General features: G+C 45.2%; 2 pseudogenes; one reads left to right on the forward strand and one right to left on the reverse strand.

Annotated features, from left to right (window-relative positions):
• Positions 1 to 13,937: 13,937 nt before the first annotated feature.
• On the reverse strand, positions 13,938 to 14,057 carry LOC136654495 (5S ribosomal RNA; annotated as a pseudogene).
• Positions 14,058 to 19,796: 5,739 nt separating this feature from the next.
• On the forward strand, positions 19,797 to 19,916 carry LOC136655099 (5S ribosomal RNA; annotated as a pseudogene).
• The last annotated feature ends 4,861 nt before the right edge of the window (positions 19,917 to 24,777 follow it).

Consider the following 24,777-nt stretch of genomic DNA (forward strand, 5'->3'; position numbering starts at 1 on the left):
CTTTCACACTGGCCAGAGTGTTCCTCAAGGATCCCTCTTGGTTCACCACCTCAGGACCAGGGTAGCATCCATCCTACTTTTTCTCTCTTCTGTCCCTTCAACTCAGTCCATCCATCTCCTCTCTACTTGCTGCATCCCACTTTCTTGTCCTTTCCCATCTCACCTGTCTGTCAGTCTATCTCCATGGCCCTCCTGTTTCCTTCATACCTCTTCTTGCCTCCCCATCTCTGGTTTCCTGCTTGCCTCTCTCTCTCTCTCTCTCTCTCTCTCTCTCTCTCTCTCTCTCTCTCGCTTCACCCCTCTTTCCATCTCTCCCTTTCACACACTGCATCTCCTGTCTCCTTGCATCTGCCAAATCATCATCTTAAATTCCCTTAGATCACTCTCAGCCATTGGGCAATCAATGCCCTGAGTAACAAGGTCACCAGGTGAGGAATGGGAGACTAGATGTACAAGCCATGATGTGTATGCACAACCTCCTGATTTTAGAAATGGGCTATGTCAGAAGGCCAGATGCAAGGGAGGGCACCGGGATGCAGGTCTCTTGTTATCTGGTGTGCTCCCTGGGGCATTTGGTGGGCCGCTGTGAGATACAGGAAGCTGGACTAGATGGGCCTATGGCCTGATCCAGTGGGGCTGTTCTTATGTTCTTATGAGTGATTGGGAGATTTTGGGAGCCCAAAAAGATTTTGGGGCCCAGGAACAAACCCTAAGGTTGACACCATAAGCCATTTAGCCATTCTGATGTATGTTTTTAATAGCACTTGGTAATCAACAGATAGGAGTGCACAAAGGATCATATTCACTTTATTTTTGATTTAAATTTGTTCTGGGTTTTTAAAAAAACTTTTTTTCATTGTCATTTTAATTCGTTGTGCTTTTATTTTCACTGTGGCCAGAGAAGATCTTAAAATTCCATTCTTTTCAGTGGGAGCATTAAACAGTTGCTCAATATGTTCTCATTAAAGTCATCCTAACTTTTTAGATGGATCATTAAGCACATGGTTGACTCACTCCAACTAAACCTAAATAACCTAAAAAGGTGTTTGACTTTGGCCAAATCATGCCCTTTGCTTCATTTCTCCAGACCATCCAGCACTGATTCACTAATCGACAACCTGGCAAGAACTGTTGACTGACAAATGACATCCAAATGACTGAACAAGCCCTGCATCAGGGAAGAAAGTCCCTCCATGTCAGTGGCACACATCCTACAAAAGGAATTCCCTGTTCCCAGGAAGTGCAAGCATCTCTGGCTGCAGCACCCAGAATGTGGTAAACAGATTCAGATGTTTCACAATCACTCAATGGAATGGCATATCTCAGATTATCAGTGGTTATAGCTGTGAGATGATGTCATTGTTTTAGGCAAAAGTTGACTGTGGCCAAGTCAAGTTGACTGTGACCAAGTTAAACAGGCCAAGCCCTCAAGCATGCTCACTGTGAAACTGGAGAGAGCGGTCTCCTTGTCATCATACCAGGAACTGTCTGTGTCTAGCTCTGGAGGTAAGAGGAGGCAACTGAATTTCATGGGCGACCAAACATTTTAGCTCAAGCAGCACAAATTCCATTTCACAAGAAGTCCATCAGAGGGATTTTGAAACTGCCTAGTTATTCTTCTTCCCAGAAATGTAGATCTTATGTCCATATCACAAAAAATCTTCAACTGCTCTGAATCTGAAAATGGGGGTGAGAAGGGTAAAAGTGGGCATACTATCTTATACTATACTATTTTATAAATCTGCAACCCATCAGGTGTCTTGGTGCCACTGCAACGACAATCAATGAAGTCCAACTTGAGATGCTTCCAGCCCTTTGAAATCCCACGACAAAATTGTACCAGCTCTGTCACCTTTGTCTAATGACGTAGCCTCAAGTATCCTTCACTTATATCAAATTTTAATCTGAACCAGAGAAGAACGTATGTCCACCCTCCCACTTTTTATTGTAACCTTATGAAAACTACATCTCCCAACAGTCCTAGTGCCTGGATCACAATCACAACCTACAGCAAGGTAGTTCCCAAGCTGTGGGGAAAGCATAGTTTTCTGAGTCTGTATCTGGGCCTGACTGATGGGGAACTCACAGCTTTGGGCACCCAGATATTGATGGTAATATGAAAGAATCAACATGAGGAAGAATTGATGGGAGAACACAATTGATACATCACCAATTCTGGTCATTTACCATGGTGTGCATGTATCTACTTGGTAAACTGGTAACTGGTATTTTACTGCCAACTGATGAGACAGCCTGGTTGTGGGGGGAGGGGGTTGAGGGAAGAGCCCTGTGTCCAACCTAGTGAACCAACCCTAGAAGAACTTCATGTGGCCCTGGACTCCCTTGGCTCTGGCAAGGCACCTGGGAAAGACAGCATCCCTGCTGAGGTTCTAAAGTGCTGCAAAGAGATCATTGCCACTAAGCTGCAGGAAATCCTTTGCCTCTGCTGGAGAGAAGGTGGAGTACCTCAGGACATGAGAGATACAAACATTATCACTCTGTACAAGAACAAAGGTAACAGGGGTGACTGCAATAACTACCGCGGCATCTCTCTCCTTAGCGTTGTAGGAAAGTTGTTTGCCCAAGATGCACTGAAGAGGCTCCAGGTACTTGCAGAGAGCGTCTATCCAGAATCGCAGTGCGGATTCCGAGCCAACAGGCAGGGTAGAAATGTTTGCCTCTTTGCCGATGATGCAGCTGTCACCACCCACTCTGCCAAAGATATACAGCAGCTCATGGATCATTTTAGCAAGGCCTGCCAAGACTTTGGACTGACAATCAGCCTGAAGAAAACATAGGTCATGGTTCAGGATGTGGACTCGCTTCCCTGCATTACAATCTCTGTGCATGAACTGGAGGTTGTCCATGACTTTGTGTACCTTGGCTCAACTATCTCCGACACTCTTTCTCTTGATACCGAGCTAAACAAACACATCGGTAAAGCAGCTACCACATTTTCCAGACTCACAAAGAGAGTATGGTCCAACAAGAAGCTGACGGAACATACCAAGATCCAGGTCTACGGAGCTTACATCTTGAGTAATCATCTTGTCACATGATTTCATGCACACCATGGCTAATTACTCCTTGGTCAATCGTCTGTGTTCACTCTATATTTCTTCACATTTTATTAATCCTAAGTAACAGGTCCTGTATCTTGGTTTTCCCCAGGTATAACCAATATGCCAGATGCTAGGAAATGCCAGATGCAAGGGAGGGCACCAGGATGAGGTCTCTTGTTATCTGGTGTGCTCCCTGGGGCATTTGGTGGGCCACTGTGAGATACAGGAAGCTGGACTAGATGGACCTATGGCCGGATCCAGTGGGGCTGTTCTTATTAACTACAATTCCCAGGAAGCCTTGCAGGTCTCGTTATCTGGTGTGCTCCCTGGGGCATTTGGTGGGCCGCTGTGAGATACAGGAAGCTGGACTAGATGGGCCTATGGCCTGATCCAGTGGGGCTGTTCTTATGTTCTTATGGCACCAGGATGCAGGTCTCTTGTTTGTCTTGTGCAGGGGGTGGCTGAGGCATCAGTTGGCCCACCTGGAGATACAGGAAGCTGGACTAGAAGAGCCTTTGACCTGATCCAGCAGGGTTCTTTTTATGTTCTTAGGTATTTCTTACCAAAAATCAAGATCCAGGTTCAGGGTGCACACCCTCTAAGGCCTCTTTCACCACAGCTTTTCTGGGCATGTATTTCTGGGATGTATTCTTGCCAGCTAGATCACATGCACCCCAACTAACAAAAGTCACAATGTGTTTTCTGGTCATGATAGAATGATATCTGGAAATCATGAGACAATAAACTGGAACACTGCGGAGTCACTGCGGAACATCAGTCACTGTGGAGAAAATGACTAGTTAGGGCTTACTAATGGAGAGGCAGAAGAATTTGTGGACATATTAAACATGGTTTTTCTGTAACAATCCCATTTGGCTTATAATATTGATAGGAAATATTGATCCAGGGTTGATTGATGGCTCATTAGATGACATGCACACATTTGTTTAGCCTGGCGTGAGATGCTGTCATTTTGGAAAATGGTAGCCACTGCAGACTCATTCTTAGATTTTATGGGGCAATCACGATAATAGAGAACACTCCTGGTATGCACTCCTGAATTTAATTCCCATCATTAACTGCACATCATTTCCATTTATGAATAATTGCCATCATGGGGATATTTCTTCTGCCACTGGTACACCCTGTTCTGTGCCCGTAATAGAGCACAGGAAAGAGTCTTGACATTTTAGAGAGAGAATTAGAATATTTAGGAAAAGTGATGCTAAATGATTTAAACTAACAGTAGTAGCATACTGATGCACAGTAGAGAGGAATAAAAAACAAAGAGCTGGGGGCGGAGGCCTTGTTTTTGTGACCATTCTCCAGTTATCACAGTAAAATTTTGACCCCTCACTTCTCCACAGGGTGCTTTTCTTCATAATGTGTCCCAACATGATGAAGTCTATAGAGGTGCTATGGAGATAGGTGCATGGTAGGTTCTTCATTTCTCTGAGCAATGAGATGTTTCAAGGGGCAGTGTTAGCAGGTTCAGTTTTCTCTTGATGGGAAGACACATGGTGCCAAAGACTCCACAGGCTCATGGTGTTTTTGTAATACTTGCTTTATGTACAAATATGCAAGAAAAGTGTAACTGGGACACTCTTACGAGGAAATATTCAGATCCAACAGTCCTAAGATCTATTATGAGAGAGAGACAGACACACACACACACACACACACACACACACACACACACACACACACACACAGAGAGAGAGAGAGAGAGAGAGAGAGAGAGAGAGAGAGAGAGCCTTCCAAAGTGTTTTCAGCCATCTATCTCTCTCCCTCCCTTCCCTCCCCACCTCTTTTTATCCACACACATCTGTCCTGTCCCTTTGTCTGAGGGAATGTTACCTTCTCCATCTCTGACGGCTGCCTCCTTTAAAAACAGCATTTCTCAAACTGTGGGTCAGCACCCACTAGGTGGGTCATGAGCCAATTTCAGGTGGGTTGTGCAGCACCTCACTCAGCCACCAATGAAAATACAGAGTTGAAAATACAAGGTACAGAACTGCTGGGCAGGCCAGGCTCCCAGTGGGAGAAAGGCATGGCATTTTGCCCTGGTTAGGTGGGAAGATGGGACACTGGAAAGGGGGGAGAGCTGTGTGGTTGGAGAAGGATCCAAGTCTGTGTTCTGCTTGGACTTCTAAGCTGGGATGTTTGAATTCTGAGCTATGCAAAATGAGAGCACTGTCTAACAGGACCTTTGACTGATCATGGCTTAGGTTTGAAGCCAAAATTGATTATGGGCGCAATCCTAACCCCTTATGTTAGTGCTTTCCAGCACTGGCATAATGGTGCCAATGGGATGTGTGCTGCATCCTGCAGTTGGGTGGCATTCTCGGAGGTCTCCTCAAAGTAAGGGAATGTTTGTTCCCTTACCTCAGAGCTGCATTGCCCTTATGTCAGTGCTGGAAAGCACTGACGTAAGAGGTTAGGATTGTGCCCTATGTCACTTCCAGGTCAATGACATCACTTCCAGTGTGTTTCAACAGATTGTCATTCTAAAATGTGTGTCCCAGTGCTAAAGTGTTTGAGAACCACTGTTTTAAAACATTCCTGACATATTGGTGAACCACCAATTGACTATTCTGGCCCATCAATGAGAAATCTTCCTAGTAAAGGATTCACTCTCTGTATTACAGTGCCTGTAACATCATCCATGATTTCGACTCTCTGTGTGAAAACGACAACTCTGCTGTTGGAGACAATAACCCCGAACAAGCAGCAGGCATTATTGTTGGATAAACAACAAAAATTAAAAATCAGGGCATGCATGCTCAAATCAATGTCTGCTTATACCAATAAACACAGCTCTGCATTATGCTGATTTAGAGAGATGTGTTTTGCATGGCAAACCTAAGTAAAACTGAACCATTTGTTGATTAAATGCTTGGGATGTGCAACAATGGTTTGTATCTGCATGGTCAAAATAGCACCTCTATTTTTGTGGCTAAGTGCACCAGCCATACCCATGTGCAAGGCAGAAATAGTCACAGCCGTCAAAGGATAGATTTGTACATCCTCCCCAGTGAGATCCATTTTAGGATGCTGTTTACCTATTGTACTACTTTGAGCAGTGGCAGCTAAAAAGTTTTTATAGGAAAAGGAATCCAGACAAGTATTCTGAAGGAAGGACAGATATGCACCTAAAGTACATCCATTCAGCATAGTCAGATGTGCACCAATGGCTCAAGCACTGAGTTCCTATTTATCCCTGCCTGGTTCATACCATAGGTGGCTTTTTTTTTTTGGTAGCTCTAAGTGGCACCGTATAATCAATCCAATATGACAAAACCCTCAAAAGAATCTCACCCAGGATGTACTTGCAGTTGAAAGAGGAAGGCTGCAATCCTAGGCACACTTTTCTGACAGTAAGCTCCACTGAAGACAACAGGATTTCCTTCTGGGTAGACAAGCATAGGATTGTACTGGAAGTCATGTTGCAGACTTAGCACAAATTGCTGAACATGAGACCATAAGGAGCTGTGATCTGCTTGGTTCATCACACAGATCTCACAAAGACTGACAAGGTGGGCAATTTGGCTTGAAGTTGATAAAAAGTTCTCAGATAAGCAACCAGAGAAGGGAACATAAGAACAGCCCCACTGGATCAGGCCATAGGCCCATCTAGTCCAGCTTCCTGTATCTCACAGCGGCCCACCAAATGCCCCAGGGAGCACACCAGATAACAAGAGACCTCATCCTGGTGCCCTCCCTTGCATCTGGCCTTCTGACATAACCCATTTCTAAAATCAGGAGGTTGCGCATACACATCATGGCTTGTACCCCGTAATGGATTTTTCCTCCAGAAACTTGTCCAATCCCCTTTTAAAGGCATCCAGGCTAGACGCCATCACCACATCCTGTGGCAAGGAGTTCCACAGACCAACCACATGCTGAGTAAAGAAATATTTTCTCTTGCCTGTTCTAACTCTCCCAACACTCAATTTTAGTGGATGTCCCCTGGTTCTGGTGTTATGTGAGAGTGTAAAGAGCATCTCCTTATCCACTCTGTCCATCCCCTGCATAATTTTGTATGTCGCAATCATGTCCCCCCTCAGGCATCTCTTTTCTAGGCTGAAGAGGCCCAAACGCCGTTAATTTCAATTTGAGTTCTCCAAGATTCCTGCAGCAAGAAAGTCGGGGCAGGGGGCATAAGCATTAATTCTCTGCATTCCAGAGCCAGGCAGCAAACAACTTTTTATTTAACACAATATAGATGCAGAAATGCCAGTCCATTGCACTATTCATCGAAACTCCCCAAGGAGACACTCAGGGAGTAGAAATGGGAAAGAATGTGTCACTGTGAATTGCAATACGCTGCCAATGCAATAATCAATGTCAGTCAAGTCATCATGAGGAAAACCATCTGTGGGGGGGGGAGGGAACCGAGGAAGAATAGGCCCGATTCATTCCCGATGTGATTCTACGAAGTCAGCAGCATTGCAAAAAGCAGCCCCGCATATGTAAAATGCAAGATGGAAAACAACCACCATCTGGAAAACAAATAGCGGAACGGTGGCAAAACACTCATCTAACACATACGGTATCTCTGGGGTTTTATTATTTTTTTCCCCTCTCCTTTGATAGCTGGGCTAACGAATGAGCAGCTGCATGAAACTGTGGCTGGTTTTTAGGAAAGCAGTATCTTCTTTGACAGGGAGTCCATAAAAGGTTTCAGGACCCATCACTATCAGAAGGAATATCTTGCCTCTTAGTCATCTGCCCCCTACTCAGGGTCCTCTCTTGGCTGAACCAATAGCATGGTTGGTGTTCGAGAGAAACATTTTGTCTTAAAGCAACCCCGTTGCTTCCCCCCCCCCCAGGCATTTCCTGGTCGATTTCCCAGAGACCTTTTCACTCACACTATAATTGCAGAGTTGCCTTCTGAAGCCTGAATCATCACCCTTCTATTATGACGTGATCTGTATCCTTTATTCCGCTTTCCCACAGCTAGATGAAAGAGTGATTACAGAACATTCATCTTTTTTTCTTCATTGTTAGTTAATCATATATAAAGAGATGCCAGTTATTCTTATAGTGCTATTCTTTTATCTAACTAAGACAAACTTGCTGTGTGTGTGTGTGGGTGGGTGGGTGGGTGTGGGTGTGTGTGACTTACAAAGAAGTAGTGTGGTCTAGTTTCGAGGCTGGAAAAATTCTCTGTCGAACGTCCCTGTGAATGTAGGAGAATGGAGGAAGTAATGAGTGACCGAACGTATCCACAGTGACAGCCAGTCATTCCTAGCACAGATTCACAGGAGTGTGCCAGGTAAAATCAGGGACCGGCACTCATCCGAAGCTGCTTTATAACAAATCAGCTTTGCAGCATGTCATGGACATGAAAGGGGGGAGAGGAGAGGAGAGAAGGAGAAGATCTCCCCCCCCCTCCACAATGCTACTCTCACTGTAGTCCCTTAACAGTCACTGCCTGTTAAGTGAAGGGAAGGTGGGGAGGGATTAGGGAGCTTTTCCTGCTGGAGAAGGATTTTGGAGGATCAAAGCACTTACCTCTTCTTTGAAGTGGGTTTTCTGAACCTCTGAAATTCTTCAAACCTTTGCTTCCCAAAGTTTGCTGGCATCTTAGTTTTCTGAGCGCAGCTCTGAGTCAAATTAAGTGGCATAGCTTGGGAATCTGGCACCCGGGACCATGAAGTCGAATATCCCATGGAAGTGTCTAACCCAGAAGTAACTAGTGATGTGATGACGTCATTGCCAATTACTTCTAGGTTTACAGCATGCTTGGAGGTGTTCGCTTTTTTCTACTGAAAAAAGTGGTCGGCTACTCAGAGCAGCTCACAAACATTCTGAGTGCCCATGGGGGACAGATTCAGGAGAAGGTACTGTAGCAGTAAGGAGGTGTCCTTGCCAAGGCAGTACCATCTCCTGCGCCTCCTCTGCACCTCGGGATATGCCATCAAGGGTGCAGTTGGCACCCCCTGAAGCCACGGTACTCTGGGGCAATGTACCCCTCTATCCCCCCTTCACTACACCACTGGTCAAACTGGACCTGTCATACCTGAAATGATATCATCAAAAGTGTGACAAGGTCAATTCCCTCCAAACCCATGGTAAGCCTCTAAATGTCCACCCACATGCACCTGCCTCCCTCTTTCCAACTTCCTACAAACTACATTCCCAGCACTCCTGGTCTCTGACTCATAGAGTTCTGGGTATCAGAGAAGGCTAAAGATGAGACAGACCTTCCTCCCTTGCTCCATTTCACCCCCATCAAAGCAAAAAACCAGTCATGAGGGCAGCAAGGAGGGACTTTTCTTCTCCAGTCGTGACTCCAATTCGGAGTTTTGACATGGGATGGAGACGTGGCTATCACTCAGTGGTACAGCAAATGCTTTGCACGTAGAAGGTCCCAGTTCCTAGCATCACCGGGTAGAGCAGGGAAAGATCTCCATTTGACTCCATGGGAAGCTGCAGCCTGTCAGTGCCAACTGTACTGAGTTCTGTTCTGACTCTGTATAAGGCATCAGCAAATGCCCAGTGACCTCCTCCCCTATGACCTCAATCCTACAGTAGCAGGAGAGCAATACAAGAAAAGTGGATGCTTCGAGTTTCTCCTGCATCCTTACCGAGGGCAGGTTTGTGCTAAGAGCTACCTATGGTAAATTCAAATTTGATTAGCAAACCTGTGCAATGCGCTTCCCATCTGCTCCACAAAGACTGTCTCTGGGTGCATTACGTATCTACAGTGCAGACCAATTTTCCAATCACAGCAAAGACCCTTCTTGCACCACCCCAGCAATGCATGCATGTCAATCTGGCTTTTTCCTAATGTGAAGTCATCGCCACAGAGTAGCCCTTTCCCATGACTAGAGTGATCATTTCCAGCTGATGTAATCCATTTTTCAGCGCCTGACTCAGTGTGAACCTTTCTCCACCCTTGACTCTGACTAAGAAAAAACAGGTTGAACCCAGCGGACTGCATGTTTGTGTTCTGTTGCCTAAAGGTGATACAATGAGACTCATTCATAAATACATTCTGCTGGCCTTGGGGGGGAAAAAAACACACACACACGTTTTAGACACGTATTCACACTTAACAGGAAAGGCTGCCCCTCACTATGCATTCATGATGCCAGGTAACAGCTATAGCATAATGCATGAAATCATGTCAGTTTCATTTGCAATCTATTAATGGTCCATCTCTATGGATAATACAAGAGCAATGGGTCAGCTTGAAATCACCTTCATTTCAAGGACTTGTTTCCCTTTCACATTGTATTTTGTTAACTGATTGAGAAACATACCTCTGCATTTCCACCCTCTTAAAGATTTACCCAGGGCTTCCAGCAAGCCATAACAAACCTAAAGATGGGTTTAAGACTCACTATTCTTCTAGGCAGGGAGTGGGAACACTGTTGAGCAGGTTTATTTTGAGCGACGGTTTTTCCCCTGGAAAAAAAAATAACCTGGCTGCCTCTTTATGTCATCGGTATCATTATTAGGAACGGAATATCTATGGCACTCCTTCCTCCCCCATTCCACACACACCACATGTTTTACAGTAAAAGTTAATCTGATCCTGCCAACTCGGCTCGTCATGTAACCTAAACTGAAAGTAGCAGGCTAACAGCAGAGAAGGTCATGTTGTATTTTGAGCCTGCCCTGTCACTATGACTTGGCTTGAATGTTATTACCGAGTCACTATTCTTGGCAGCCAGTCTGGCTTGGGAGGGAAGCATTACAGTCTCCACCCCTCAACTGGGACCACCACAATTTATTATTATTATTTATTCTGTTTTTACCTCACCTTTTTTTCCCTGAAGGGCAGCCAAGGTGACTAACAAACAATTAAAATACATCAAAAATAAAATACACAAGCTATAAAATGCACATAAAATACACATTAAAAACCACCCAGAAGCAAGCAGCAGTATAAAAAAACCAACAATAATAAATTAAAAAAAATTAATAAAAAGGCACAAACCAGTCTGCAGCCAGTAGCAACTGTTACCCTGCACATGTTTGATCTTGTCTGATCTTGGAAGCTAAGCAGGGTCAGGCCTGGTTAGTACTTGGATGGGAGACCATCTGGGAATACCAGGTGCTTGTAGGCTTATACCATAGTCTTTCGAGACTGAAGGTTGCCAACCAGTCTGCAGCCATCATATCCTAAGATCTTACAGGGTACCAAAGGCTTTCGGAATGCAAACATCTTCAGGCCTCACCAGAAGTTTAATAATGAGAGAGCTGTTCTCAGCTCAAAGGAGAGGTACAGATGCCACCACCGAGAAGGTCCTGTTTCTGGCTGCCATCCCCCTGACCTCCCTTAACGGCAGCACAACCAAGAGATAGTTTGGCCTCCCAGATGACTGAAAAGAATGGACTGGACTTTACGGAAACCTGATATCATGTCCCTTGCAAGCAGAATATAGCTTAGAGCAGCGGTTTTCAAACTCTCTTGGAGAGTTTGAGCTGCTCTACGTCATTGCGGGGGCGGGGGGTAGGCAGCAACATGATTCCCAGGATCACGCTGTTCAGGGGGCTGCAGGGGCTTGGCTGTACTTACTAGGACCTCCTGCAGCCTCCTGGGGGTGCAGGGAGCCCTGTGCAACCTTCTGCAGGGCTCCTCTCAACTTTGAAAGCGAAAGCGGAGTGATTGCACCCTGCCTCCGCTAAACTGGAAGTGGAGTGCTATCACTCCACTTTCACTTTTGAAGCTTCGGGGAGCCCTGCAGAAGGTCGATCAGGGCTCTCCACAACCCCGGGAGGCTGCAGAAGGCTCTGGTAAGTACAGCGAAGCCCCTGCAGCCCCCTGAGCAGCGTGATCTGGGGATCATGCCGTTGCCTCCTCCCTGCCTCCTCCCTGCCCCCGCCCCTTAAGGGGAAAAAGGCTAGGGCCCTCAGGCTGGGGTGTCACGACACCCCAGTTTGAAAACCCTTGGCTTAGAGCTATCTCAATTTGGTTTTTGCCAGTACAGATTTATCCCTTCCAATGCCAGGTTATACCTCTGCAGCACGGATTAAAAAAAAAAATGAGTTTTTGTTATGCCCCCAGTAGTGCCAGAGAGCAACTATTGGTGCAATGACACGAGCAGCAGTGTTACTGGTGTCTGATCTGAAACTGTTCACCAATTTCTAGAAACCTTTCAATGCATTTTTTTTAATGTTGGAAAAACTTTGCATATACATTCATTTATTTGTCTTTGCTTCCAAGTGCCCTCATTGGCCCATCCGATGGATTCAGATCCCATTGGTTGCAATTTTAGTGACCCCTGGCCAGTGATGTAATCAGGTCAAATGTATCAAGGTGATGTCATCCTTTTACTTTGTGATTCTTGAGTGGATGTGATTACCATGTAACTAATCAGAAAGAAGGAAGAAGAAGGCAAGGACAGCCCTGAAAAACAATGGAACCCAGAAGTACTGAAACAGGCACACATTTTCACTACTTATATGGGGTTGGAGAACATTTTCTACCCTGCCAGAACTGGTGATCAATCTCCAAAGGAGCTGTACTCACCAGGCAACAATATGACCAGCCAACATCCAGCAGGCCATTTCACTCTTAACAACTGGAGTCAAGCATCTCACCGTGTGAAGGCTCTTTAGAAAGCCCTCTGCACTTTAGAAGGAAATCAATGTAAGTTTTTGCAGGCAACCACCCCCAACCGAAAGCTCCAGCTGCACTGAGCCTTGCTTAGACTCTGACAACTTGACAACAAGGTGACCTCATAATGCACCCAGAGCTGGAAGCAGCAGATGTCCGATACCGTTACACAGTCTGAAATATACCCATTTTTCATTTCAAGTAGTTTTTGAAATGCCAGACATGACTCACCTTTATTCTTAAGATGTCAAAAGTGTATTTATTTAATATAAGTTGTGTGTGTGCGTGGTGTGTGTGATTTGGGGACTGTATCTATCAGAGCCCCTACTGAAAATGTTCCTGTATTAAACAGTGATGGAGGAGACTTTCCTTGCCTCAAGCTTGGTTAGCTCAGACATTTTCCCAAATTGGAAAGTAGCTCACCCTCGTTTTATATCCCAAGCCTCATAAGTGGCCATGGGAAATAGAGTTTTCCCAAGGGCTACTGACATTACAGTGGCCCTTAGGAAAATGATATTTCCCAGAGACTTGATCAGTTTGACCATATACCACCCTGTGGCACACTGTGTGCTGAAGAGTGAAAGATCTCATTCCTTTTCGTATCTTCCCCATGTGACTTGCTGCTGCTGTTGCTGCCCTAACTGGATCAACATTTTAAGTGGGGTGAGAGGGAGAGAAGAGGGGCTTTGAGAAATGGGTGAGTGATTAAAATCTGAGCTGGAAAATAATTCAAGGACTGCAGTACCTCTTGGTTGAGTTGAATATTCTAAAGCACCGGAAACACAGACTCCCAGTTCTGGAAATATGAATTGGAAATATCCCTAGCAATAAAACCATTTTCTCCCAGGAAAAATGAAACAAGTTGACTGGGAATGGCTTAATTTTCAGCACCGGTTTGTGGCATAATGCCAAGATCTGCTTTTGTTCTCACTGTGAGTCTTGGCAGAGTTGGTTTCGGTGGAGTCACTAGCTGACATTTGAATTTGGTCTTGAGTAGCCTGCAGCTGGACTTACGGGTTGGACAAATGAGTATTCAGTGTCTCACCAACAAAAAATACCAGGAACTGAAACTTCTTACATGGACAAGGGTGGTGGGGTTGCTCCTCCCAGGTCAATGGCTGGCCAGAGCCTCAAGGTTTCTGATTGGCCCCTGATGGTATAAACCAGCCGTTCCCAAACTTATCTAGGTCATGATACCCCCACAGCCTCCAGCCAGGCACTATAATTATGGATCTCATGAAATCTCTGTATGGCAGTACCCATATGGTTGGCAACTTTCAGTCTCAAAAGACTATGGTATAAGCCTATATCACCCGGTATTCCCAGGCGGTCTCCCATCCAAGTACTAACCAGGCCTGACCCTGCTTAGCTTCCAAGATCAGATGAGATCAGGCATCTGCAGGGTAACAGTTGCTATCAGTTTGGCAGTTTGGCAGTACCCAAATCTCATGAGATTTTGTGAAATTCAGGATGGTATCAGGGACATCTCACAGCACCAATGCTTTAAAGTATCACAATGCACACTTTGGAAACTCTAGTTTAAACAGTGAATTGCAGTTTAACCCATAGGAGGAAAGTAGTTTTAGGAGAACTAGAAGTGCATTTTCTAGGCTTCTCAGTGGACCTTTGGTCTGCTAGGACATTTAATTGCGGGATACAAGTTTTCTCTGGATGAACTCATAAGAACATAAGAACATAAGAACAGCCCCACTGGATCAGGCCATAGGCCCATCTAGTCCAGCTTCCTGTATCTCACAGCGGCCCACCAAATGCCCCAGGGAGCACACCAGATAACAAGAGACCTCATCCTGGTGCTCTCCCCTACATCTGGCATTCTGACTTAACCCATTCCTAAAATCAGGAGGTTGCGCATACACATCATGGCTTGTACCCCATAATGGATTTTTCCTCCAGAAACTCATCCAATCCCCTTTTAAAGGAGTCTAGGCTAGACGCCAGCACCACATCCTGTGGCAAGGAATTCCACAGACCGACCACGCGCTGAGTAAAGAAATATTTTCTTTTGTCTGTCCTAACCCGCCCAACACTCAATTTTAGTGGATGTCCCCTGGTTCTGGTATTATGTGAGAGTGTAAAGAGCATCTCCCTATCCACTCTGTCCATCCCCTGCATAATTTTGTATGTCTCAATCATGTCCCCCCTCAAGCGTCTCTTTTCTAGGCTGAAGAGGCCCAAACGCCGTAGCCTTTCCTCATAAGGAAGGTGCCCCAGCCCCGTAATCATCTTAGTCGCTCTCTTTTGCACCTTTTCCATTTCCACTATGTCTTTTTTGAGATGCGGCGACCAGAACTGGACACAATACTCCAGGTGTGGCCTTACCATAGATTTGTACAACGGCATTATAATACTAACCGTTTTGTTCTCAATACCCTTCCTAATGATCCCAAGCATAGAATTGGCCTTCTTCACTGCCGCCGCACATTGGGTCGACACTTTCATCGACCTGTCCACCACCACCCCAAGATCTCTCTCCTGATCTGTCACAGACAGCTCAGAACCCATCAGCCTCAGAAGAAATAAGTGCAACTTCAACCCCAGCGTTGGCTGTAATACTGATGCATTGAGCAAAATAAGAACACATTACACAAGCAAGGAGATCAGGGTTTCCCTTGTGCCAGTAGCAGAACGTTTCTGCACTTCATAGGCTAAGTTTTGAAGCAATTTGAAAAAAATAAACATCAGTGCATATTGAGTTGCAGCATCATTTCTGACAGGAAAAAGCAACCATAGGTCTTTCCCCCATTTTGCTCCTGTGGTTATGCTTTCTTCTGAAGGTGCCCCCTGGTGGTCTGACTTATGCTGCATCATGCCTTGGACTAATTTCAAAAATAAGTCACGGAATGATGATGGTTCTGTGTCAAATGGCCCAAAGTGGTAGAGAAGCCTTTGAGTTTTCCAGATTTCATATTCAGACTGAATATTAAGGAAGTCAAGGAAGGGGCTGAATATAAGGAAAGGCTGGGCTTGATATTGAAACTCTGAAGTCCACAGCTTGGCACAGGCTCGAGATGGAGTACAGGGTGTAGTTGACTGAATTACAGCCCAATCCCAGAAGGGCTTTGCTGCCCATTAGGACAATACAACATGATTCCTCTGTCTGAAAACAGCCTGTGGCAGTACATGCCACACACAACCGGCAGCCATTTGAGAACCACCACCGCCATTTGCTGCCAAACCCAGTTACCTTTGCCACCCACAGTAGTCTGGCAGCAGGAATGAGGGTGGGCTGAATGGGGCAAGGATGGGGACCTCCTGGGGGCTTGGCAGAAGCAGGCAGAGGGCAGGTATCACCGGCAACACCACATCACTGGTTCATCAACGCTCCTGAAGGGTCTTGACAGGCCCACTTAAGAACATAAGAACAGCCCCACTGGATCAGGCCATAGGCCCATCTAGTCCAGCTTCCTGTATCTCACAGCGGCCCACCAAATGCCCCAGAGAGCACACCAGATAACAAGAGACCTCATCCTGGTGCCCTCCCTTGCATCTGGCATTCTGACATAGCCCATTTCTAAAATCAGGAGGTTGTGCATACACATCATGGCTTGTAACCCGTAATGGATTTTTCCTCCAGAAACTTGTCCAATCCCCTTTTAAAGGCGCCCAGGCCAGACGCCATCACATCACATCCTGTGGCAAGGAGTTCCACAGACCAACCACACTCTGAGTAAAGAAATATTTTCTTTTGTCTGTTCTAACTCTTGGCTCTACTTGGACTTGCATCAGTCAATGACCTGGTGCAGATCTGAGCAGACCCATAGAGGAAGAAGGTGCAGCAAATTAAGGTATGTGATTTAATTAATTTTGCTTGATTAATTAATTAATCCAAAACTTTATTTCATTACCTCTGCCTCAGCATGGTCCCTATGCACCCACAGGTTGTAACAGAGTCTGTGCTGGTAGTGCTGCACCCTGCAGGTAGCTAGGATTGGGCTGTTAGAGCAGAATCCTATGCTTATCTACTCAGAAGGTGCTTTCTTATACAAAAAGAACAGTCTTTGGTTATCTTTTCAAGGTGTCTGCTTAGAGATAGGGCATTTTTGGCAGGAGCTGTCAACCATGATTTAGGCAGAAAAGAAAGTCAGCCTTTGGATGAAAAAAGAAGCATTCTGGGTAATGAAAGCTCAGGCTAGCTTGAGCAGACATGCCAAGTGAAAAAAAAATGTCAGTTGAAATCGGACTGCTTCAGTCTGTATGAGAGAAGGGAATTAAATCCAGATCTCATCAGTTTTAATTTAATGGCCAAACCACTGCAGAAGACCAGTTCTTTCGCTGTGTTGGTACATCCCTTTATTTTCCAGGCAAGGCCTTGCCACAAACAATGTACAACTGTGGCAAAACCAAAAAAAAAAAAAAAAGGTTACAAGTTGAATACATTTTTCATCACAAAGGCTTGGGGAGAGTTTTTGGCCATGGCTTGGGGGGAATAAATTAACACAGTTAAACAAAAGGAGATAATTTGAGGAAAATGCCCAACATTTCGGTTTCCTCTCCTTCTTGGGAGTGAATAATGAAATAATTTGAGAGGGAAAGTATGAGTTGCCTGATGCCGTTCAATGGGAATGCATGGTCTGTTAATCATTTTTCCCTTCATCTTGAAGCACTCTGTGTAACGCCATTGTTGGAAATGAAAAATTATTAGTCGTCCACCTTGAAGGCTCTGCAGCTGTAATAAATGTGAAGTGTCAGTTACTTCATTTTGAACGGAATTATTTCTGCACCCACTGCAATCCTCTTCAAAAGGAACAAAGTTAGGACGAAAGCTGGCAATAAATGAATTACACATTTGAGCTCCAATTGTCCTCACTAAATTCTCCCACTTCATAAATAACAAATTAACAGGCTGCGGGAGGGAGAGAGAGAGGCAGGCAGACTCCGCACAGGCAAAGATATCCCTCTGGCTCTAAGTTGAAACTTTGCTTCTTTAGGAGTTCCATAGGAGCGAGCCAGAGATTGGCAGACCACAAATCTGAGCAGTGCGGTGAAAATGATGTGGATACCGGACATGTCCGATACTATTGCCTTTTCCCTTGAAGAATCCATCAAAGGAACTGATGCAAAGAGAACTGATTTATCATCGGTGATAAGACGTCTGACTTCTGGACTGATATGTGCAGAGGCACTGACAGTGGAGACAATGGATTCCAACATCTTTGCTCTCATTTCCTGGACTTTTTTTTTAATGCTTTAGTGACTGCTAGAACATTTTGATTTACTGGGCAATGGAAGCCTGGAAAAACAACATCTGATCTCAGCCAGGGATGAATTTAAGAAAAAGAAGCACTGGAGTTCAATCTGACTAGACGCAGCAACTGCAAACCCCCAAAGTCATGCTCAGATACAGGAGTCGTCCCCGCTGGGACTCCACTCTCTATCTGCCACCTTAGTGGTAGTCAAATATGAGAGAAGGCTGGGTGTGCTTCTTGTGTAAGGAAAAAGTAAAAATAAAATATTTGGTAAAGGGGGGACCTAGTTCACAGAATGCAGGTGCAACGTCAGCTGATGGCATCATCAGTGGCAGGTAGAGCATTTTTAGTAAAGCTTCACGTCTAACAAGTGAGCCGTCACTTGTCATTTCTGTTGCTCATTACTGGATTGAACAGGAATGATTCTTTAGACAACTGGTATTCACCATGTGGGCCGGGTTCGTATGGATTCACACACAGTTTTCTGGGAAACGATCGAATGTTCTATTTCTAAGATGAAATACATCATAGGGCTTAGATATAGGAAGACACAGAGGGATTACCTTCAGATGAACTTGGGCCTCCCCTGGCCACAGGTAGTGTGGAGCTGGGTGAAAGAAAGGCACCGCTCACATTCTTCAGTGTATGCTATGTCACATTCTTCCAGGCCAAGGCTCTATTGTTGAGATAAGTGTGCTCAGCTATGTCCTGACTCAGAGTAATCATTCATATTAAATATACCCAAGGACACTTCCTGCAAGTTCATCAGAAGATCTGCCTTGGGGTATCACTAGGATTACCATACTTGATTCAACCATAAAATAAATATAACAATGACTTTCATGTAGTTTGATTCAGGTTTCTTTCAATCCTTGGCTTTAAAATGAAACAGTGCTAACACATGACAGCTCAACTCGTTCAGCCAGAGCATCAGGACAGGATTCTCGGAAGTGTGATTCCAAGAATTCACACTTGGAATTCACGCTTGGGATTCACACTTGGGATTCTTCCTAGTGTGGCTTGGAAGCCCATAAGGACAGTTGATCAGGGCCAACCCAAGAGGGAATAACCCCTGTAGCTCCTCCATGCCATTCCCTGTCACTGCTGTTGCCACATTTGTCACTGCTGTTGCCACATTTCAGGAGGATAAGTGGTAATGTTGGCTACCATAGTCATCTTTTCCCCTGCCTCCTCCTCCAAAAGCAAGGAGGAGGAGAGATGGAGGGAGATGGAAGAGAAAGCAATACTTTGGTGGTAGCTTGCCACTTCCTGTTCTGTGAGTGGAGAGGAGAAGACAATGATGACAACAGTGACCTCTTCCCAATCAGAGTCACTGCCACAAGCAAGCTGCCTCCTTCCCTCTTACCTTCCTTGCTTTCTTCTAAAGGCTCTGTTTGAATAGTCCAGACAGGTGAGGCCGAATAAGGAGGAAGATAGAAGTTGAATTTTCCCAGCTTCCTTCTTCTGCCCTACTCTGCCACTCTATTTCAAATCACAGAACAGCAGGTAGAAGGGGAATAGTTAAGAGCCAAAGGGGATTAAGAGGGGCTAGATGAGGGGGGGGGGTCACAGAAGTGGCTGATGGGCTCAGGGTGCCATTTGTATCCATCTGCTATCTGAAGCAGACCAACCTTTTAATGGGTAGGTTGTTTTCTGCTTTTTATGTTGCATTGGCTCTCGATTGTCACGTTAGTTGTTCTGCGTTATTTTTCTTTGATTTAGCTTGTTGTTTCATTTTAGTATTTCATTTTGCTGGATGTTTTCTCAATTGCATATTGACTGAACTGTTTTTTATTTGTTTGTTTTGTAAACCACCTTGACCTGTCCCACTGGGTTAGGAAAGGTGGGGTAAAAATGCTTTGAAATAAATACATGAATTAAAAAGACCACATTGGTCCACCTAACTTTCTATAGTCTCTTCTGACCTTTTAGTGCTTTGCCAGTAAGAGCTGTTTTTACAGCAACTGTTACCCTGCACATGCCCAATCTCGTCTGATCTCGGAAGCTAAGCAGGGTCAGGCCTAGTTAGTACTTGGATGGGAGACTGCCTGGGAATACCGGGTGCTGTAGGCTTATACCATAGTCTTTTGAGACTGAAGGTTGCCAACCATAATAAGCTGAGGATGCTATGAATTCCACATATATTCTTGTATTCCCAGGTTCCAATCCGGAGAAGCCAAGTGTGCTTAAATTCCATTGCAGTCAACAGAGCAAGGTAGTTGTGACTAACTCAGCCATTAATTTCAAAGGGACTTGTGACTAACATTCTCAGATTGCTGCGCAAACGGTTAATGACCTATAGGCCAAGATTGTCATGGTGCCTTATCTTCAGTTTATTAATTTTCCTTAATGGAAAAACACGCAGGCAAGTTAATTTGCGTTCAGACTAGAACTAATGGCAATCTCCATTGTAACTAAGCTTAAGTACGTGCAATGGAGACAAGTGTACACCCCTCGACTGCTTATCCCTGTCTCCGTGTTCCTCCCTTTCTTCAGCTCTCTCCCTTGTGTTTGTCCAAACCAGTGATTTTCAACCTTTTTCATCTCATGGCACACTGACAAGGTGCAAAAATTGTCAAGGCACGCCATCAGTGCGAGTGAGGGGTGCTCACAACGCAAAAAAAAAAATTTGCCATTTTTTGACAACTGACAAGGCGCACTGCCAGGGCTCTCCCCCAAACTCCCACAGCACGCTTGTAGACCATTCAGGACACACCCACGTGCTTCAGCACACTGGTTAAAAATAACTGATCTAGACCAGCGTTTTTCAGTTGCTGTGCCGCGTCTCACTAGTGTGCCGCGAGGCTGCCTCAGGTGTGCTGTGAGATCAGAGCAGACAGGCAGCAGCCATGCACGCGGGGGGGGGAAGCGGCTGCTTTGAGCCTTACGTGCAGCAGGAGGAAAAGGAGCAGGCAGCCAGCCAGCAAAGGGGCTGGTCGCGGCTGCTTTGCACCTCCTGCTGTCGCTTGCTCCTGCTCCTGCGCGAGACGAAGGCTGCAAGCCGATCCTGATTTACCTGGCAGTAAGCCCCATTGACTATTATGGGGCTTACTTCTGAGTAGACACGCCTAGGATTGGGTATTAAGTCCTTGCCTCCTCTGCGTGCTGATTGGGCGACCAGAGAAGCTTAGAGAAGGTCCTGGTGGTGGAGTGAGTGAGAATGTGGGAGTCAGGAGCAGGCAAGCAGGTATGAAGCCAGTGAGTCTGCTAAGGCCACCAGCCTAAGAACTGGCTGGCTCAAAGGGTCCTGGATAGTCCCTTTTCCTTGCCACAGTTTGCCTGCAAAACCCCAAAGCGACCCTCCCTGCATTGCCTTTTGCCTTTTAGGGGAAGGGCATTGGGCCCCAATCCTCTCCATACTTACCTGGGAGTAAGCCCCATTGACTATAATGGGGCTTACTTCTGAGTAGACATGCCTAGGATTAGGCTTTTGGTCACACTTTTTCCCCCCTTAAATATAGGAGCAGGCAATTGGCACATCGCCTCCCCACTCCCTCCCACAGGCACTTGCCCCCCAAATCTCATAATTGCAGTCAGCACCTCTCTTACCGTCCCTCTCTTCACTCCTCCGCACCTTCCAAAGGTTCAGAATCACTTGCTTCAAGTTCTCTCTTCCCCCCACTCCAGCTGAATCCTGTAGTTGTTTCACTCATGTCTCTTCATTGCCCCTCACCCCACAGCTCTCCTGTGTGCTCAATCTGACCTCTCTTTGCCAGCACTTTCTCGCATAACACTTTGATAACATTTTTCATCCTTTTCACAATCACATATCCTTTCCTCTCCAAGCTTCATGTGAGTTTCTTTGTCATGTAATAATATAATTGTACTAATTATATTAACAGTTAATTGTAATGTAGTGATTTAATGTAAGTAAAAAAACTGGTAGTGTGCCTTGACAATTTTAGTGCCTTGATGGTGTGCCGTGAGCTGAAAAAGATTGAAACTGGCTGATCTAGACAGTAAGCCCCACCTGGCAGAGACTGGTCCTCTTACCCTGGGCAAAGTGCCATCAGCATTGTTGGCTGTAATATACATAATGTATGTATATTAGCAGTATATATAAATAACATACATAATATATAAATAATAGTAATAATTCAGGATGAGCAGATTTATTCCCTTTATTGCTCCATGGGTCCAATTTCCTAACCCTCCCGAATTCTGATAAACCAGAAGAATTTTTAAACAGAATTCCTGAACTGGAGCATGTAATTTTTTGTGTTTCGTTCAGTTTCTACAATTCATTGACACTTTTTTCTACCTCTCTGTTAGCAACAGGCATGTGCAACATCCCCACAATCTTGCTTTGATTTGATTATGCTAATGATTGCAATAAGATTCCTTCGGTGCAGAGTTTATTCACTTCCATTTCTCCTTTATTTATTCCTTTGCTACAACTACACCAAGATAGCTTTTTTGCTGTGTTTTATTAATGCATGGACATTTGCCACATTTTGATAAAGGATCTTGATGCAAGCACACATGAAACCAATGCATGAAGACTTCTCTTTTGTAGTGTTTTATCAATGTGGATGTGTGCGGCAGTAATGGGGAAGGGAAAGATGCAACTGAAGGAATTGGACCCTACAACAAACAGCAGATGCACAACATTCTGTACCAAAAACACTTTGATTCGGTCTCTGCAATTAACATTGCCCTTGGAAGTTCCACTTTTTTTTTTTAAACTTAAATCAATGTATGCATTCATATTTCCTAACATACCCCAAACTGTGACTTCAGCATGGAGAACATAAGAACATAAGAACAGCCCCACTGGATCAGGCCATAGGCCCATCTAGTCCAGCTTCCTGTATCTCACAGTGGCCCACCAAATGCCCCAGGGAGCACACAAGATAACAAGAGACCTGCATCCTGGTGCCCTCCCTTGCATCTGACATAGCCCATTTCTAAAATCAGGAGGTTGCACATGCATATCATGGCTTGTAACCCATAATGGATTTTTCCTCCAGAAACTTGTCCAATCCCCTTTTAAAGGCATCTGGGCCAGATGCTATCACCACCTCCTGTGGCTGTGCCTCCACTAGGCACCTTATCCTAGTAACGGTTCTCTATTTAAGTAGCAAAATAAACAACAGTTATTCTTGTGAGCTGCTCAGTTTGTCAATCTTTTCCCCCCTTCCATATTTTCTCAGCTTTATCAATGTGGAATAGGAGTATAGATTCCAGAGTATAGGGGCAAATGTCATGTTACATACAAACATGTATGAAGAACAGCAGCTGAAAGAAGGGGCCATTTTGAATCCAGAAGTGGTGGGGAAGGCAGAGATGAAATCTGTCCTTGTCAAGGGTTTGCAGGAATGGAAGGACGCTTAGGGTTTTTGGTGATAATTCTTTTCAAGTGCTGACATAACCTCATGAGCTTTTGCCATGACTTGAAATGAATACTTGCATGCACCCCAGATAGTTTTTGGGCTGAACACAAGGATGTTCTCCGTCACTAAAATGAGGGGACATTAGAAGTGGAGTGGGAAAGTTTAGGTGGCTCCTTCTTCTGGCAACTTCTCTCAAGACAGCCCCCGCCTGAACCTGCTTGTTCCATTACAAAGTGCCAGGTCCTCACTGCACATGCTTGCATGTAATGTCTGGTTAGGCCATGCTGCCTACATTTTTCTCAGAATGAACTTAGCCGGATCTAGCGCCTGCACACTAGATCGGGCTCAGTCATCCCGCCCCCTAATGCCAGCCAGCCAATCAGCTGGCAGCAAAGCCCTGCTGCCGGCTGATAGGGGGGCTAGCCTGGCAATCATTGCTAGCGTGCCAATACAAGCATGCTAGCTGCCTTTGCTGTAATATTCCTCAGAAGTGGGCTATTCTGGAGAAGGGATATTCTCAAGAGCGACAGCGTGAGAGAAAAGGGGTAGTTGGCTGAGACTAGCAGACCATGGACCATGGATAGTATGAACATTTCAAACTTCCTGGACTGACGCTGCTTCCCATGCACTCATGTACATTTTTCATAGATCAATTTGCTGGAGGACTCGCTTTCAGAACCTCCTGCTTTGCAGATAGACTACTGTTGTCTTGTACCTCATTTGCCTTTCAAAACACGGTCTGATGCTGGCAAATTCAGCTTGAGTTACACCTGATTTCCACAGCTGTAAAAGAAAGGAAAGTCTGATAAGACACTGACTGCCGCCTAACTTATGCACGGTAATTCTTTACATGTCTCAAGAACAGTGAGGGAGTCTTCTCAATGAGGTGCGAGAGGCTGGCTTGCTGGAGCCAGTGAGCAGTGGGAGGGGAGGGAAGAATCAAAGGAGAAATGGAAGCAAAAGAGCATGAAAATGAGAAGATGCATGAGGCAAAAACTAAGCACTTCTCAGGACAAAATTAGACATGATGGAGAGGCCACCTTGGGTCATTCATATCTAAAGAAGTGAGGAAACTAATTTGTACAGCAAAATCTGCCCAGGAAGAAGAGCAGAGTCATCTTCCGTCTCTCACTTCTCCCCACTGTTCCCCACTGTTTTAAACCAGAAGTTCCAAAACTTTTCAGAGGCCAGAGGTTGCCTGTTTTATAAATGCTAAGGGGTATGACTATAATGGTGTGGCTATAAAACAGTACTCCCCTCCCCCAGTAGAGGGAGTACTCTTCAATCCCTCAGTAAAGGATTGTTTAATCCTTGACGCCCATAGCCTAATCTTCCCTGAGAGTTTAGAGACCTGACAAAAATGGGGTCACAACCCACTGGTGGGAACTGGTCCCACAGTTTGGGAACCACTGTTTCAAACACTTGTCTCCCCATACTGGCTCACATCTGCGTCAGGACTGAGTTAGGGGAAAGTGCCCACAGCAACAGAGAATGGAGGAGATGAGACAAAGGAGGGAAAGAGTTCAGCTTTCCTCACTCACAGAGACTTTTGTTATAAAAATTAGACTCCCACACCCACTTTAGACATGACTGGAGCAGAA

Source organism: Tiliqua scincoides, chromosome 5 (assembly GCF_035046505.1).
Source record: "Tiliqua scincoides isolate rTilSci1 chromosome 5, rTilSci1.hap2, whole genome shotgun sequence".
In the NCBI taxonomy this organism is placed as follows: Eukaryota; Metazoa; Chordata; class Lepidosauria; order Squamata; family Scincidae; genus Tiliqua; species Tiliqua scincoides.